This window comes from Procambarus clarkii, chromosome 12 (assembly GCF_040958095.1).
Source record: "Procambarus clarkii isolate CNS0578487 chromosome 12, FALCON_Pclarkii_2.0, whole genome shotgun sequence".
Taxonomy (NCBI): domain Eukaryota; kingdom Metazoa; phylum Arthropoda; class Malacostraca; order Decapoda; family Cambaridae; genus Procambarus; species Procambarus clarkii.
Window position 1 is genome coordinate 14415138 of NC_091161.1, and position 15746 is coordinate 14430883.

A 15746-nucleotide genomic window follows, 5' to 3' on the forward strand; every position below is an offset into this window, starting at 1 on the left:
GAACAGGGGCATTAGATGATAGGAAACGCGCCTAAGCATTTCTGTCTCGCCCGGGATTCAAACCCGGAATTCCCGATTGTGAGGCGAGAAATAGATCGAACATTCTCTGTAGCTAACTGGCATTGTAATTATAAGGTGTGCAAGATAGATGAAATTGTGTAATTACAAGGTGTGAAGGATAGATGAAATTGTGTAATTACAAGGTGTGAAGGATAGATGAAATTGTGTAATTATATGGTGTGAAGGATAGATGAAATTGTGTAATTATATGGTGTGAAGGATAGATGAAATTGTGTAATTATAAGGTGTGAAGGATAGATGAAATTGTGTAATTACAAGGTGTGAAGGATAGATGAAATTGTGTAATTATATGGTGTGAAGGATAGATGAAATTGTGTAATTATATGGTGTGAAGGATAGATGAAATTGTGTAATTATATGGTGTGAAGGATAGATGAAATTGTGTAATTACAAGGTGTGAAGGATAGATGAAATTGTATAATTATATGGTGTGAAGGATAGATGAAATTGTGTAATTATAAGGTGTGAAGGATAGATGAAATTGTATAATTATATAGTGTGAAGGATAGATGAAATTGTGTAATTACAAGGTGTGAAGGATAGATGAAATCGAAATCATCTATCCTGTGTGAAGGATAGATGAAATTGTTAATGTAATAATCTCCGTTGAGGTCTGATAAAAACCTTTTATGCCCTCTGTAATGCTTTTTGCGCTACCGCTCACAAGATGAGTATGGGGTGCACAATAAACTAGCCGCCCCCGGCGGCAACAATAAATAAAAAATGAGTCTAGTACAAACCCGACTGTACCACTGTAAATTTGGATGTAGCACAATAAGGAGCAACAGTTTCAAGCTCAACAAGCCACAATGATTTTCTCCTGAGAACAGATGTTTTTTTCACCCATAGGGTTATGAACCCATGGAACCGCTTACCCGCCAAAGCCGTAAATGCCTAAACTGTTAAATGGGAAAATCCAGCTGGAAAAACTCATCAGAACAATTGTAGAGACCTTTGACAAGATGCGGGTTTCCTGTCCCCGTCGAGGACACTGGAGTGTTAGTGTCCCTCAGGTAAATTCAGGTACCAAGTTAATCATACTAGTTAGTGCCTCAGTGGTGCTTTTGTGGGCTATACTGGCAAGAGCTAAGTGTATTAGGCTTTGCTAGATCGGAGTAAAGCTGTTGATTAGCTTTTCAAATATTTTAGACAAAGTGAGCAGGATTGATAGTGTTCTGAAATTGTTAACTTTACTGAGATCACCACTTTTATTGACTTTTATGGACTGGGGTACTTTTGCATTTTTTTAAATATTAGGGAAGGTTCGGAGTTAAAATGATTAGGTGTTGTAGAGCAATACAATAGAGCGGAAAATCTTGAGGCTTTTTTATAAATCAGGATTGGTATCTTAGCACGGGGATACTTGACTTTGTTTTAAGTGAAAGGATTATATTATTAACATCCGAGGAATTAGTGGGAGATTCAGGATGGCTTTCTGTAAGGTTGTCGTTAACACTACTCAGGGCTTATAGGAACTCGAGTATTATGCCCCCCGTAAACTGAGCGGTGGAGAAGGTTACTTGATTTACCTGAGGGGCTACTGACCCTGGGGGGGCCCCTCAATGAGGACAGGAAGCCGGCGGCGTGTCGAAGGTTTCCCGCATTTGCCTTTATTTTTTTCTAGGTATATTTTAAAACTCAAAACAGTTTTAGCAGTTACGGCTTCGGCGGGTAGGCGGTTCCACGGGTTAATAACCCTGTGGATGAAAAAACATCTTCTCGTACTCGTTTACCTAAACAATTTAACATTGCTGAGCTAGTTACTAAATTTGGTAACTTTATATACTTCCTGGAGAGTTGTAGGCGTGAGAGCCGACGGTACACGGTACCTACCGCGGGTTTGCTGCTTTGGAAGCCGAAGGTGCATTGTACCGTGCTGGATTCGATGTGTCTTTGGCTTTATCGGCCAATGGTACACTGAATCTGGTCTGATATGTCTTGGGTCGACGGTACACAGTATCTGTCGCGTTTCACGTGTCTTCGCAGGTGTGCGGGCCAAAGGTACAGTGTACCTGCAGGTGTACGGGCCAAAGGTGCTGTACTCACCTAGTTGTGTTTGCGGGGGTTGAGCTCTGGCTCTTTGGGGGACCTGCAGATGTGTAGGCCAAAGGTACAGTGTCCCTGCAGATGTGCGGGCCAAAGGTACAGTGTCCCTGCAGGTGTGCGGGCCAAAGGTACAGTGTCCCTGCAGATGTGCGGGACAAAGGTACAGTGTACCTGCAGGTGTGCGGGCCAAAGGTACAGTGTCCCTGCAGGTGTGCGGGCCAAAGGTACAGTGTCCCTGCAGGTGTGCGGGCCAAAGGTACAGTGTCCCTGCAGATGTGCGGGACAAAGGTACAGTATACCTGCAGGTGTGCGGGCCAAAGGTACAGTGTACCTGCAGATGTGCGGGACAAAGGTACAGTGTCCCTGCAGGTGTGCGGGCCAAAGGTACAGTGTCCCTGCAGGTGTGCGGGCCAAAGGTACAGTGTCCCTGCAGGTGTGCGGGCCAAAGGTACAGTGTCCCTGCAGATGTGCGGGACAAAGGTACAGTGTACCTGCAGGTGTGCGGGCCAAAGGTACAGTGTCCCTGCAGGTGTGCGGGCCAAAGGTGCTGTATACCTGCAGGTGTGCGGGACAAAGGTACAGTGTACCTGCAGGTGTGCGGGCCAAAGGTACAGTGTACCTGCAGATGTACGGGCCAAAGGTACAGTGTCCCTGCAGGTGTGCGGGCCAAAGGTACAGTGTCCCTGCAGGTGTGCGGGCCAAAGGTACAGTGTACCTGCAGATGTGCGGGACAAAGGTACAGTGTACCTGCAGGTGTGCGGGCCAAAGGTACAGTGTACCTGCAGATGTGCGGGACAAAGGTGCTGTATACCTGCAGGTGTGCGGGCCAAAGGTACAGTGTCCCTGCAGATGTGCGGGCCAAAGGTACAGTGTCCCTGCAGGTGTGCGGGCCAAAGGTACAGTGTCCCTGCAGGTGTGCGGGCCAAAGGTACAGTGTCCTTGCAGGTGTGCGGGCCAAAGGTACAGTGTCCCTGCAGATGTGCGGGCCAAAGGTACAGTGTCCCTGCAGATGTGCGGGCCAAAGGTACAGTGTCCCTGCAGGTGTGCGGGCCAAAGGTATACCTGCACGGTGCGACCCACGTGTGTATGGGGGTGCAGGTGTGTGCGGACCGACGCAGCTTCAGTGATTCTTTGACGGTGACGGAGTGAGGTCGCGCGCGAGCCGCTCCTGCGCGTCGTCAGACACCTGCTACAGTTGTGTCTGAGGTACACCACACCTGCTACCGTTGTGGCTGGGGTACACCACACCTGCTACCGTTGTGGCTGGGGGTACACCACACCCGCTACCGTTGTGTCAATGGTACACCACACACCTGGTACTATTGTGTCCGGGGTACGCCACACACCTGGTACCGTTGTGCCCGGGGTACACACCTGCCCTCCACACCTGCGAGTGTATACATGACCCTGTGTGTTTACCAGATAATGTGAAGTGTTGCTATGAAACTGTGTAATGTGAGTCGGCGATTACATATGTGCTAATTGAGTGTTGAGACAGGTGTATACACACCCGCAGACTGGTCAACCACTACACACCTGCAGACTGCCCAACCAGTACAGGTATGTTCAGCTAATAATTGTTATTCCTACTCATTGCTGAGCCGTACCGAGAGCTGGAGCTCGGCCGTCGTAAACTGTAGAGTCTGCTCTAGTAACTCTCGTAGCTTAAACTGTGTAGAGTCTGCTCTAGTAACTCTTGTAGCTTAAACTGTGTAGAGTCTGCTCTAGTAACTCTTGTAGCTTAAACTGTGTAGAGTCTGCTTTGGTAACTCTCGTAGCTTAAACTGTGTAGAGTCTGCTTTAGTAACTCTCGTAGCTTAAACTGTGTAGAGTCTGCTTTGGTAACTCGTAGCTTAAACTGTGTAGAGTCTGCTTTGGTAACTCTCGTAGCTTAAACTGTGTAGAGTCTGCTTTGGTAACTTTCGTAGCTTAAACTGTGTAGAGTCTGCTTTGGTAACTCGTAGCTTAAACTGTGTAGAGTCTGCTTTAGTAACTCTCGTAGTTTAAAGTGTGCAGAGTCTGCTCTGGTAACTCTCGTAGCTTAAACTGTGTAGAGTCTGCTCTAGTAACTTGTAGCCTAAACTGTGTAGAGTCTGCTCTAGTAACTCGTAGCCTAAAGTGTGTAGAGTCTGCTCTAGTAACTCTTGTAGCCTAAACTGTGTAGAGTCTGCTCTAGTAACTTGTAGCCTAAACTGTGTAGAGTCTGCTCTAGTAACTTGTAGCCTAATGTGTGTAGAGTCTGCTCTAGTAACTCTTGTAGCCTAAAGTGTGTAGAGTCTGCTCTAGTAACTCTCGTAGCCTAAACTGTGTAGAGTCTGCTCTAGTAACTTGTAGCCTAAACTGTGTAGAGTCTGCTCTAGTAACTCGTAGTTTAAAGTGTGTAGAGTCTGCTCTGGTAACTCTCGTAGCTTAAACTGTGTAGAGTCTGCTCTAGTAACTCTCGTAGCCTAAAGTGTGTAGAGTCTGCTTTAATAACCCTTAGCCTAAACTGTGTAGAGTCTGCTTTGGTAACTCTCGTAGCTTAAAGTGTGTAGAGTCTGCTCTGGTAACTCTCGTAGCTTAATGTGTGTAGAGTCTGCTCTGGTAACTCTCGTAGCTTAAACTGTGTAGAGTCTGCTCTAATAACCCGTAGCCTAAACTGTGTAGAGTCTGCTCTGGTAACTCTCGTAGCTTAAACTGTGTAGAGTCTGCTCTAGTAACTTGTAGCCTAAACTGTGTAGAGTCTGCTCTGGTAACTCTCGTAGCTTAAACTGTGTAGAGTCTGCTCTAGTAACTTGTAGCCTAAACTGTGTAGAGTCTGCTCTGGTAACTCTCGTAGCTTAATGTGTGTAGAGTCTGCTCTGGTAACTCTCGTAGCTTAAACTGTGTAGAGTCTGCTCTAATAACCCGTAGCCTAAACTGTGTAGAGTCTGCTCTGGTAACTCTCGTAGCTTAAACTGTGTAGAGTCTGCTCTAGTAACTCTTGTAGCCTAAAGTATGTAGAGTCTGCTCTAGTAACTCTCGTAGCTTAAACTGTGTAGAGTCTGCTCTGGTAACTTGTAGCCTAAACTGTGTAGAGTCTGCTCTAGTAACTCTTGTAGCCTAAAGTGTGTAGAGTCTGCTCTGGTAACTTGTAGCCTAATGTGTGTAGAGTCTGCTCTAGTAACTCTTGTAGCCTAAACTGTGTAAAGTCTGCTCTAGTAACTTGTAGCCTAAACTGTGTAGAGTCTGCTCTGGTAACTTGTAGCCTAATGTGTGTAGAGTCTGCTCTAGTAACTCTTGTAGCCTAAAGTGTGTAGAGTCTGCTCTAGTAACTCTTGTAGCCTAAAGTGTGTAGAGTCTGCTCTAGTAACTCTTGTAGCCTAAAGTGTGTAGAGTCTGCTCTAGTAACTCTCGTAGTTTAAAGTGTGTAGAGTCTGCTCTGGTAACTCTCGTAGCTTAAACTGTGTAGAGTCTGCTCTAGTAACTCTCGTAGCCTAAAGTGTGTAGAGTCTGCTTTAATAACCCGTAGCCTAAACTGTGTAGAGTCTGCTCTGGTAACTTGTAGCCTAAACTGTGTAGAGTCTGCTTTAGTAACTTGTAGCCTAAACTGTGTAGAGTCTGCTTTAGTAACTTGTAGCCTAAACTGTGTAGAGTCTGCTCTGGTAACTTGTAGCCTAATGTGTGTAGAGTTTGCTTTAATAACCCTTAGCCTAAACTGTGTAGAGTCTGCTTTGGTAACTCTCGTAGCTTAAAGTGTGTAGAGTCTGCTCTGGTAACTCTCGTAGCTTAATGTGTGTAGAGTCTGCTTTAGTAACTTGTAGCCTAAACTGTGTAGAGTCTGCTTTAGTAACTTGTAGCCTAAACTGTGTAGAGTCTGCTTTAGTAACTTGTAGCCTAAACTGTGTAGAGTCTGCTTTAGTAACTTGTAGCCTAAACTGTGTAGAGTCTGCTTTAGTAACTTGTAGCCTAAACTGTGTAGAGTCTGCTTTAATAACCCGTAGCCTAAACTGTGTAGAGTCTGCTCAAATAACCCGTAGCCTAAACTGTGTAGAGTCTGCTCAAATAACCCGTAGCCTAAACTGCGTAGAGTCTGCTCAAATAACCCGTAGCCTAAACTGCGTAAAGTCTGCTCTGATAACCGCCTTACCTACCCTACGGTGTATAAAGTTTAATGTCAAATCATAAATTGAAAAAGTAAGCTTGAAGAAGAACCCAGCCAACAATTTGTCTTGGGAATTAGGTCAAGCGACTTGACCACCAAATTTCCCAGAGTAATTGTGAGAGAACTACCACGCGAAGCATCTTCACTTGACCCTTAATATAAGGCACTGTTTAAACTTGCAAGATATAACTTATATCATACAGGATATCGTTTTGTTATCAAAGTTTTAGCTCCGGAGGCGTGTATATAATAGTGGATTATAGTGGTGAGGACTGAGAGAGAGAGAGAGGGAGGGTTATAATATTTGTGTTTCTTGGATTATAATGTGTTTCTTGGTCTATAATTTGTGTTCCTTGGCCCTATAATGGGTGCTCCTTGGCCGGGCAGGGACGCCGCTAGCCTCAGGGCTATCAGCCAACGTGTTCCAGCGAGTACATTTACAATACAATGGAGAGGGCCGGGTTAAAATTCCTTTCAGACGATATATGTGGGGTGGTTACTGCTGCCTGGGTGGTGGTTGTGGGCTGGTTACTGCTGCCTGGGTGGTGGTGGTAGTGGGGTGGTTACTGCTGCCTGGGGTGGTGGTTGTGGGCTGGTTACTGCTGCCTGGGGTGGTGGTTGTGGGGTGGTTACTGCTGCCTGGGGTGGTGGTTGTGGGGTGGTTACTGCTGCCTGGGGTGGTGGTTGTGGGGTGGTTACTGCTGCCTGGGGTGGTGGTTGTGGGCTGGTTACTGCTGCCTGGGTGGTGGTTGTGGGCTGGTTACTGCTGCCTGGGTGGTGGTTGTGGGCTGGTTACTGCTGCCTGGGGTGGTGGTAGTGGGGTGGTTACTGCTGCCTGGGTGGTGGTAGTGGGGTGGTTACTGCTGCCTGGGTGGTGGTGGTTGTGGGGTGGTTACTGCTGCCTGGGGTGGTGATTGTGGGGTGGTTACTGCTGCCTGGGGTGGTGGTTGTGGGGTGGTTACTGCTGCCTGGGTGGTGGTTGTGGGGTGGTTACTGCTGCCTGGGTGGTGGTTGTGGGCTGGTTACTGCTGCCTGGGTGGTGGTGGTAGTGGGGTGGTTACTGCTGCCTGGGGTGGTGGTTGTGGGCTGGTTACTGCTGCCTGGGGTGGTGGTTGTGGGGTGGTTACTGCTGCCTGGGTGGTGGTTGTGGGGTGGTTACTGCTGCCTGGGTGGTGGTTGTGGGGTGGTTACTGCTGCCTGGGTGGTGGTGGTAGTGGGGTGGTTACTGCTGCCTGGGGTGGTGGTTGTGGGCTGGTTACTGCTGCCTGGGGTGGTGGTTGTGGGGTGGTTACTGCTGCCTGGGTGGTGGTTGTGGGGTGGTTACTGCTGCCTGGGTGGTGGTAGTGGGGTGGTTACTGCTGCCTGGGTGGTGGTTGTGGGGTGGTTACTGCTGCCTGGGTGGTGGTAGTGGGCTGGTTACTGCTGCCTGGGGTGGTGGTTGTGGGGTGGTTACTGCTGCCTGGGTGGTGGTTGTGGGGTGGTTACTGCTGCCTGGGTGGTGGTTGTGGGGTGGTTACTGCTGCCTGGGTGGTGGTTGTGGGCTGGTTACTGCTGCCTGGGTGGTGGTTGTGGGGTGGTTACTGCTGCCTGGGTGGTGGTTGTGGGCTGGTTACTGCTGCCTGGGTGGTGGTTGTGGGGTGGTTACTGCTGCCTGGGTGGTGGTTGTGGGGTGGTTACTGCTGCCTGGGTGGTGGTTGTGGGGTGGTTACTGCTGCCTGGGTGGTGGTAGTGGGCTGGTTACTGCTGCCTGGGGTGGTGGTTGTGGGGTGGTTACTGCTGCCTGGGTGGTGGTTGTGGGGTGGTTACTGCTGCCTGGGTGGTGGTTGTGGGGTGGTTACTGCTGCCTGGGTGGTGGTTGTGGGCTGGTTACTGCTGCCTGGGTGGTGGTTGTGGGGTGGTTACTGCTGCCTGGGTGGTGGTTGTGGGCTGGTTACTGCTGCCTGGGTGGTGGTTGTGGGGTGGTTACTGCTGCCTGGGTGGTGGTTGTGGGGTGGTTACTGCTGCCTGGGTGGTGGTTGTGGGGTGGTTACTGCTGCCTGGGTGGTGGTTGTGGGCTGGTTACTGCTGCCTGGGTGGTGGTTGTGGGGTGGTTACTGCTGCCTGGGGTGGTGGTTGTGGGGTGGTTACTGCTGCCTGGGTGGTGGTTGTGGGGTGGTTACTGCTGCCTGGGGTGGTGGTTGTGGGGTGGTTACTGCTGCCTGGGTGGTGGTTGTGGGGTGGTTACTGCTGCCTGGGTGGTGGTTGTGGGGTGGTTACTGCTGCCTGGGGTAGTGGTTGAGGGCTGGTTACTGCTGCCTGGGGTAGTGGTTGAGGGCTGGTTACTGCTGCCTGGGTGGTGGTTGTGGGGTGGTTACTGCTGCCTGGGTGGTGGTTGTGGGGTGGTTACTGCTGCCTGGGTGGTGGTTGAGGGCTGGTTACTGCTGCCTGGGGTAGTGGTTGAGGGCTGGTTACTGCTGCCTGGGTGGTGGTTGTGGGGTGGTTACTGCTGCCTGGGTGGTGGTTGTGGGGTGGTTACTGCTGCCTGGGTGGTGGTTGAGGGCTGGTTACTGCTGCCTGGGGTAGTGGTTGAGGGCTGGTTACTGCTGCCTGGGTGGTGGTTGTGGGGTGGTTACTGCTGCCTGGGTGGTGGTTGTGGGGTGGTTACTGCTGCCTGGGTGGTGGTTGAGGGCTGGTTACTGCTGCCTGGGGTAGTGGTTGAGGGCTGGTTACTGCTGCCTGGGTGGTGGTTGTACAGTCTGTCCTTCTAAAATTTCCCAACATCAAGAAATCACTCAATTTAAAGTGGTCTCCCCTAACCTTCCAGAGGACCCAAAACAGAAAACGGGACAGCACGTCAATTTCGCAAGCCGGTCTCATTTCCCAGTACGACAATTTTTTGGTTTTAGGCGGAGTATACGTCAAAATACGTCGTTCTATTAGGAGGAACAGGTTCAGCTGAGAGGAAGGTCTGGAGTCGGTCGGCCGAGCGGACAGCACACTGGACTTGTGATCCTGTGGTCCTGGGTTCGATCCCAGGCGCCGGCGAGAAACAATGGGCAGAGTTTCTTTCACCCTATGCCCCTGTTATGTATGTTATCTTGAGGTTATCTTGAGATGATTTCGGGGCTTTTTAGTGTCCCCGCTGCCCGGTCCTCGACCAGGCCTCCACCCCCAGGAAGCAGCCCGTGACAGCTGACTAACACCCAGGTACCTATTTTACTGCTAGGTAACAGGGGCATAGGGTGAAAGAAACTCTGCCCATTGTTTCTCGCCGGGATCGAACCCAGGACCACAGGATCACAAGTCCAGCGTGCTGTCCGCTCGGCCGACCGAGCGGTTAGGGAGGTTAGATTAGCATTTTAAAAGCACTACAATCACCTTCTGTGATTGATTGTTCAATAAATCACTGAACTATATGTTTAACAGATTTCTCACCCTGTCCATGGTGGACAGAAGAAAATATATATATATGCTGGTTAGCATTGTAAATGTCCGGCCACGTCTGTGGTAGAAAATAATATTAATAATTACACACAGAGATCACACTAACGTGATGCATCAAATGAACAAATCCACAAGGGCCGTGACGAGGATTCGAACCTGCGTCCGGGAGCATCCCAAACACTGCCTTAATCGACTGAGCTACGACATGGTAAAAAAAGTTGAAACCGAAGTTCTACTAACTTACTGAACTCTTTTAACCCTGTCGTAGCTCAGTCGATTAAGGCAGTGGCTGGGATGCTCCCGGACGCAGGTTCGAATCCTCGTCACGGCCCTTGTGGATTTGTTCATTTAATAATAATAGTAATAATAATTGCTACATATTGCGTGAATTAGGATTTTCCAAAATAACTGTGCAGTATAGTACAAATACAGACGTACTAAGCAATTAGATAGTAGGATTTTGTACTATTCACTTTATAGTCCGAAAAAATGAATCTAAAAACCAAACTTAAATATTCCCATGTTTAGTATAACTGAGTTTATACTTATAACTTATATACTATAACTTATATACTTATAATACTTATATATACTTATAACTTATATATAACGTATAAATTATACTGAATTTTGTAACTAGCTCATCAAGATTGTAACATGCTTAGCTAAATGAATTGTGGGGTTCAGTCCCTGAGCCCATTATGTGCCTCTATAACCCTCTCCACTACCGCCCACAAGATGGGTATGGGGTGCATAATAAATGAACTAAACTCTAGTACAACCATATTCTCATGTCTAGCATAACCATTGACTAGGCTAGTAACACAACCAGTCACTAGACAAACACCACAACTTTTACACATGAGCCTTGTGGGGTGTGGGCATGTCATAGGCTAGTCAGGGTCGACACTAGTGGCCACACTTTAAGCAATATCGTAAAAGTTAACAGAGTTTTGGCATTTAGGGCTTAGGGAAGGAGGTATTTGAAGAGAGAGAGAGAGAGAGAGAGAGAGAGAGAGAGAGAGAGAGAGAGAGACAGAGACAGAGAGAGAGAGAGAGAGAAACAGAGAGAGAGAGACAGAGAGAGAGAGAGACAGAGAGAGAGACAGAGAGATAGATAGAAGATAGAGAGAGAGAGAGAGAGAGAGAGAGAGAGAGAGAGAGAGAGAGAGAGATAGATAGATAGATAGAGAGAGAGAGAGAGAGAGAGAGAGAGAGAGAGAGAGAGATAGAGAGAGAGAGAGAGAGAGAGAGAGAGAGATAGAGATATAGAGATATATATATATATATAGAGAGAGAGAGAGAGAGAGAGAGAGAGAGAGAGAGAGAGAGAGAGAGAGAGAGAGAGAGATAGAGAGATAGAGATATATATATATATATATATATATATATATATATATATATAGAGAGAGAGAGAGAGAGAGAGAGAGAGAGAGAGAGAGAGAGAGATACAGAGAGAAAGAGGGTTTGAGACCCGATCCCAGGTGGGTAAACCGCCCCCCTGTTTTAATAATTACAAGTTCCGTCTCTGAAACTTAATTCACAGGAGCCTAAGGCTCCGACCCATGTACATAACCCTGTTCTGCTGCCCCCCCTGCGACCTTCTTGTATCCTAACTCCCTCCAAATGAGTCTTATTTACGATAGTTCAGACCTGAATTTTGGCCCAAATCTGTAAATATTTTAGTTCTGAACGAGGCTTCATATACCTTGTTGGTGACCTCTGAACGAGGCTTCATATACCTTGTTGGTGACCTCTGAACGAGGCTTCATATACCTTGTTGGTGACCTCTGAACGTGGCTTCATATACCTTGTTGGTGACCTCTGAACGTGGGGTTATGGGTGTTGGTGACCTCTGAACGTGGCTTCATATACCTTGTTGGTGACCTCTGAACGTGGCTTCATATACCTTGTTGGTGACCTCTGAACGTGGCTTCATATACCTTGTTGGTGACCTCTGAACGTGGCTTCATATACCTTGTTGGTGACCTCTGAACGTGGCTTTATATACCTTGTTGGTGACCTCTGAACGTGGCTTCATATACCTTGTTGGTGACCTCTGAACGTGAGGTTATGGGTGATGGTGACCTCTGAACGTGAGGTTACGGGTGTTGGTGACCTCTGAACGTGGGGTTATGGGTGATGGTGACCTCTGAACGTGAGGTTATGGGTGTTGGTGACCTCTGAACGTGGGGTTATCGGTGTTGGTGACCTCTGAACGTGGGGTTATCGGTGTTGGTGACCTCTGAACGTGGGGTTATGGGTGTTGGTGACCTCTGAACGTGAGGTTATGGGTGTTGGTGACCTCTGAACGTGAGGTTATGGGTGTTGGTGACCTCTGAACGTGAGGTTATGGGTGTGGGTGACCTCTGAACGTGAGGTTATGGGTGTTGGTGACCTCTTAACGTGGGGTTATGGGTGTTGGTGACCTCTGAACGTGGTGTTATGGGTGTTGGTGACCTCTGAACGTGGGGTTATGGGTGTTGGTGACCTCTGAACGTGGGGTTATGGGTGTTGGTGACCTCTGAACGTGGGGTTATGGGTGTTGGTGACCTCTGAACGTGAGGTTATGGGTGTTGGTGACCTCTGAACGTGAGGTTATGGGTGTTGGTGACCTCTGAACGTGAGGTTATGGGTGTTGGTGACCTCTGAACGTGAGGTTATGGGTGTTGGTGACCTCTGAACGTGGGGTTATGGGTGTTGGTGACCTCTGAACGTGGTGTTATGGGTGTTGGTGACCTCTGAACGTGGGGTTATGGGTGTTGGTGACCTCTGAACGTGGGGTTATGGGTGTTGGTGACCTCTGAACGTGGTGTTATCGGTGTCGGTGACCTCTGAACGTGGTGTTATCGGTGTTGGTGACCTCTGAACGTGGGGTTATCGGTGTTGGTGACCTCTGAACGTGGTGTTATCGGTGTTGGTGACCTCTGAACGTGGAGTTATGGGTGTTAGTGACCTCTGAACGTGGGGTTATGGGTGTTGGTGACCTCTGAACGTGGTGTTATCGGTGTTGGTGACCTCTGAACGTGGGGTTATCGGTGTTGGTGACCTCTGAACGTGGTGTTATGGGTGTTGGTGACCTCTGAACGTGGTGTTATGGGTGTTGGTGACCTCTGAACGTGGGGTTATGGGTGTTGGTGACCTCTGAACGTGGTGTTATCGGTGTTGGTGACCTCTGAACGTGGGGTTATGGGTGTTGGTGACCTCTGAACGTGGTGTTATCGGTGTTGGTGACCTCTGAACGTGAGGTTATCGGTGATGGTGACCTCTGAACGAGGAGTTATGGGTGTTAGTGACCTCTGAACGTGGTGTTATCGGTGTTGGTGACCTCTGAACGTGGGGTTATGGGTGATGGTGACCTCTGAACGTGGTGTTATCGGTGTTGGTGACCTCTGAACGTGAGGTTATCGGTGATGGTGACCTCTGAACGTGGGGTTATGGGTGTTAGTGACCTCTGAACGTGGTGTTATCGGTGTTGGTGACCTCTGAACGTGGGGTTATTGGTGTTGGTGACCTCTGAACGTGGGGTTATGGGTGATGGTGACCTCTGAACGTGGTGTTATCGGTGTTGGTGACCTCTGAACGTGAGGTTATCGGTGATGGTGACCTCTGAACGTGGGGTTATGGGTGTTAGTGACCTCTGAACGTGGTGTTATTGGTGTTGGTGACCTCTGAACGTGAGGTTATCGGTGATGGTGACCTCTGAACGTGGGGTTATTGGTGTTGGTGACCTCTGAACGTGAGGTTATCGGTGATGGTGACCTCTGAACGTGGGGTTATTGGTGTTGGTGACCTCTGAACGTGGGGTTATTGGTGTTGGTGACCTCTGAACGTGAGGTTATTGGTGTTGGTGACCTCTGAACGTGGGGTTATTGGTGTTGGTGACCTCTGAACGTGAGGTTATTGGTGTTGGTGACCTCTGAACGTGAGGTTATTGGTGTTGGTGACCTCTGAACGTGAGGTTATTGGTGTTGGTGACCTCTGAACGTGAGGTTATGGGTGTTGGTGACCTCTGAACGTGGTGTTATCGGTGTTGGTGACCTCTGAACGTGGGGTTATCGGTGTTGGTGACCTCTGAACGTGAGGTTATCGGTGTTGGTGACCTCTGAACGTGAGGTTATCGGTGATGGTGACCTCTGAACGCTAAACTTGTGAGGTTAATATTTGCCATTTGTTTGTTTTGGTCGGCCCATATCTCTTATCCCCGAGTTGAATGTCCCATACTTCATGGGAAGATTATAGATCATGTCCCATACTTCCTGGGAGGGTGATAGATCATGTCCCATACTTCCTGGGAAAGTGATAGATCATGTCCCATACTTCCTGGGAAAGTGATAGATCATGTCCCATACTTCATGGGAAGGTGATAGATCATGCCCCATACTTCCTGGGAAGGTGATAGATCATGTCCCATACTTCCTGGGAGGGTGATAGATCATGCCCCATACTTCCTGGGAAGGTGATAGATCATGTCCCATACTTCCTGGGAAGGTGATAGATCATGTCCCATACTTCCTGGGAAGGTGATAGATCATGTCCCATACTTCCTGGGAAGGTGATAGATCATGTCCCATACTTCCTGGGAAGGTGATAGATCATGTCCCATACTTCATGGGAAGGTGATAGATCATGTCCCATACTTCATGGGAAAGTGATAGATCATGTCCCATACTTCCTGGGAAGATGATAGATCATGTCCCATACTTCCTGGGAAGATGATAGATCATGTCCCATACTTCATGGGAAGATGATAGATCATGTCCCATACTTCCTGGGAAGGTGATAGATCACCAGACCACACACTAAAAGGTGAAGGGACGACGACGTTTCGGTCCGTCCTGGACCATTCGAAAGTCGATTGTGAGTCACAATCGACTTGAGAATGGTCCAGGACGGACCGAAACGTCGTCGTCCCTTCATTTTCTAGTGTGTGGATTGGTCAACATCTTTCCCTCAATCTTTGACGGCTTTGGTTACATTTATTAAACAGTTTACAAGCATGAAAACTTGCCAATCAACTGTTGTTATTGTTATAAACAGCCTCCTGGTGCTTCGGAGCTCATTAACTGTTTAATAATTGTAAACAAAGCCGCCAAAGATTGAGGAAAGATGGACAGGTTCGTAAGTGCTTGCGTAACTGCTTCGTGAATCTGGCCCCTGGCTCTTTGGTCCCGCCTCTCAACTGTCAATCAACAGGTGTACAGGTTCCTGAGCCTATTGGGCTCTATCGTATCTACACTTGAAACTGTGTATGGAGTCTATACTCACCTAGTTGTGCTTGCGGGGGTTGAGCTCTGGCTCTTTGGTCCCGCCTCTCAACTGTCAATCAACAGGTGTACAGGTTCCTGAGCCTATTGGGCTCTATCGTATCTACACTTGAAACTGTGTATGGAGTCTATACTCACCTAGTTGTGCTTGCGGGGGTTGAGCTCTGGCTCTTTGGTCCCGCCTCTCAACTGTCAATCAACAGGTGTACAGGTTCCTGAGCCTATTGGGCTCTATCATATCTACACTTGAAACTGTGTATGGAGTCTATACTCACCTAGTTGTGCTTGCGGGGGTTGAGCTCTGGCTCTTTGGTCCCGCCTCTCAACTGTCAATCAACAGGTGTACAGGTTCCTGAGCCTATTGGGCTCTATCATATCTACACTTGAAACTGTGTATGGAGTCTGTGTATGTATATAGGTACTCCTGCATGCACGTACTCATGAAGAACTATAGAGAGTGAATCACTAACGAGATATCTCAATAGTGAAGAAAGTCACGCTGAATTACAGAGTGAAGGAGTGAGTACTGCATGGAAGTACTCAGTCTGGCGACCTCCATCTTGACCTAATCACAAAGTACACAAGAGTTGTAAGACCATGATGAGGGAGGGTGTTGCGTGAGGGTGATGAGGGAGGGTGTTGCGTGAGGGTGTTGTGAGGGTGCTCACGCGACCACCTGAGACACCCACGCCAGTGTGAAGCCCACTCATGCTACCAATTATCATCACATTGTACCGTTAGCCTCTGGGCGCGGCCGGAGTACCGCAGCGCGTCGCTCCTCCTCCTTCCCGCCACGCTCGGTGCGC

At 48.6% G+C, this 15746-nt stretch overlaps 1 protein-coding gene across 1 annotated transcript in view; it reads left to right on the forward strand.

Annotated features, from left to right (window-relative positions):
• The first annotated feature begins 3272 nt into the window (after nt 1-3272).
• LOC123772866 (protocadherin beta-7) overlaps nt 3273-15746 on the forward strand; it is a 189547-nt gene continuing 177073 nt past the window's right edge. The window contains exon 1 of the mRNA XM_045766224.2: nt 3273-3687. The gene's annotated coding sequence lies outside the window, so the exon portion shown is untranslated. The remainder of the gene's footprint in view (nt 3688-15746) is intronic.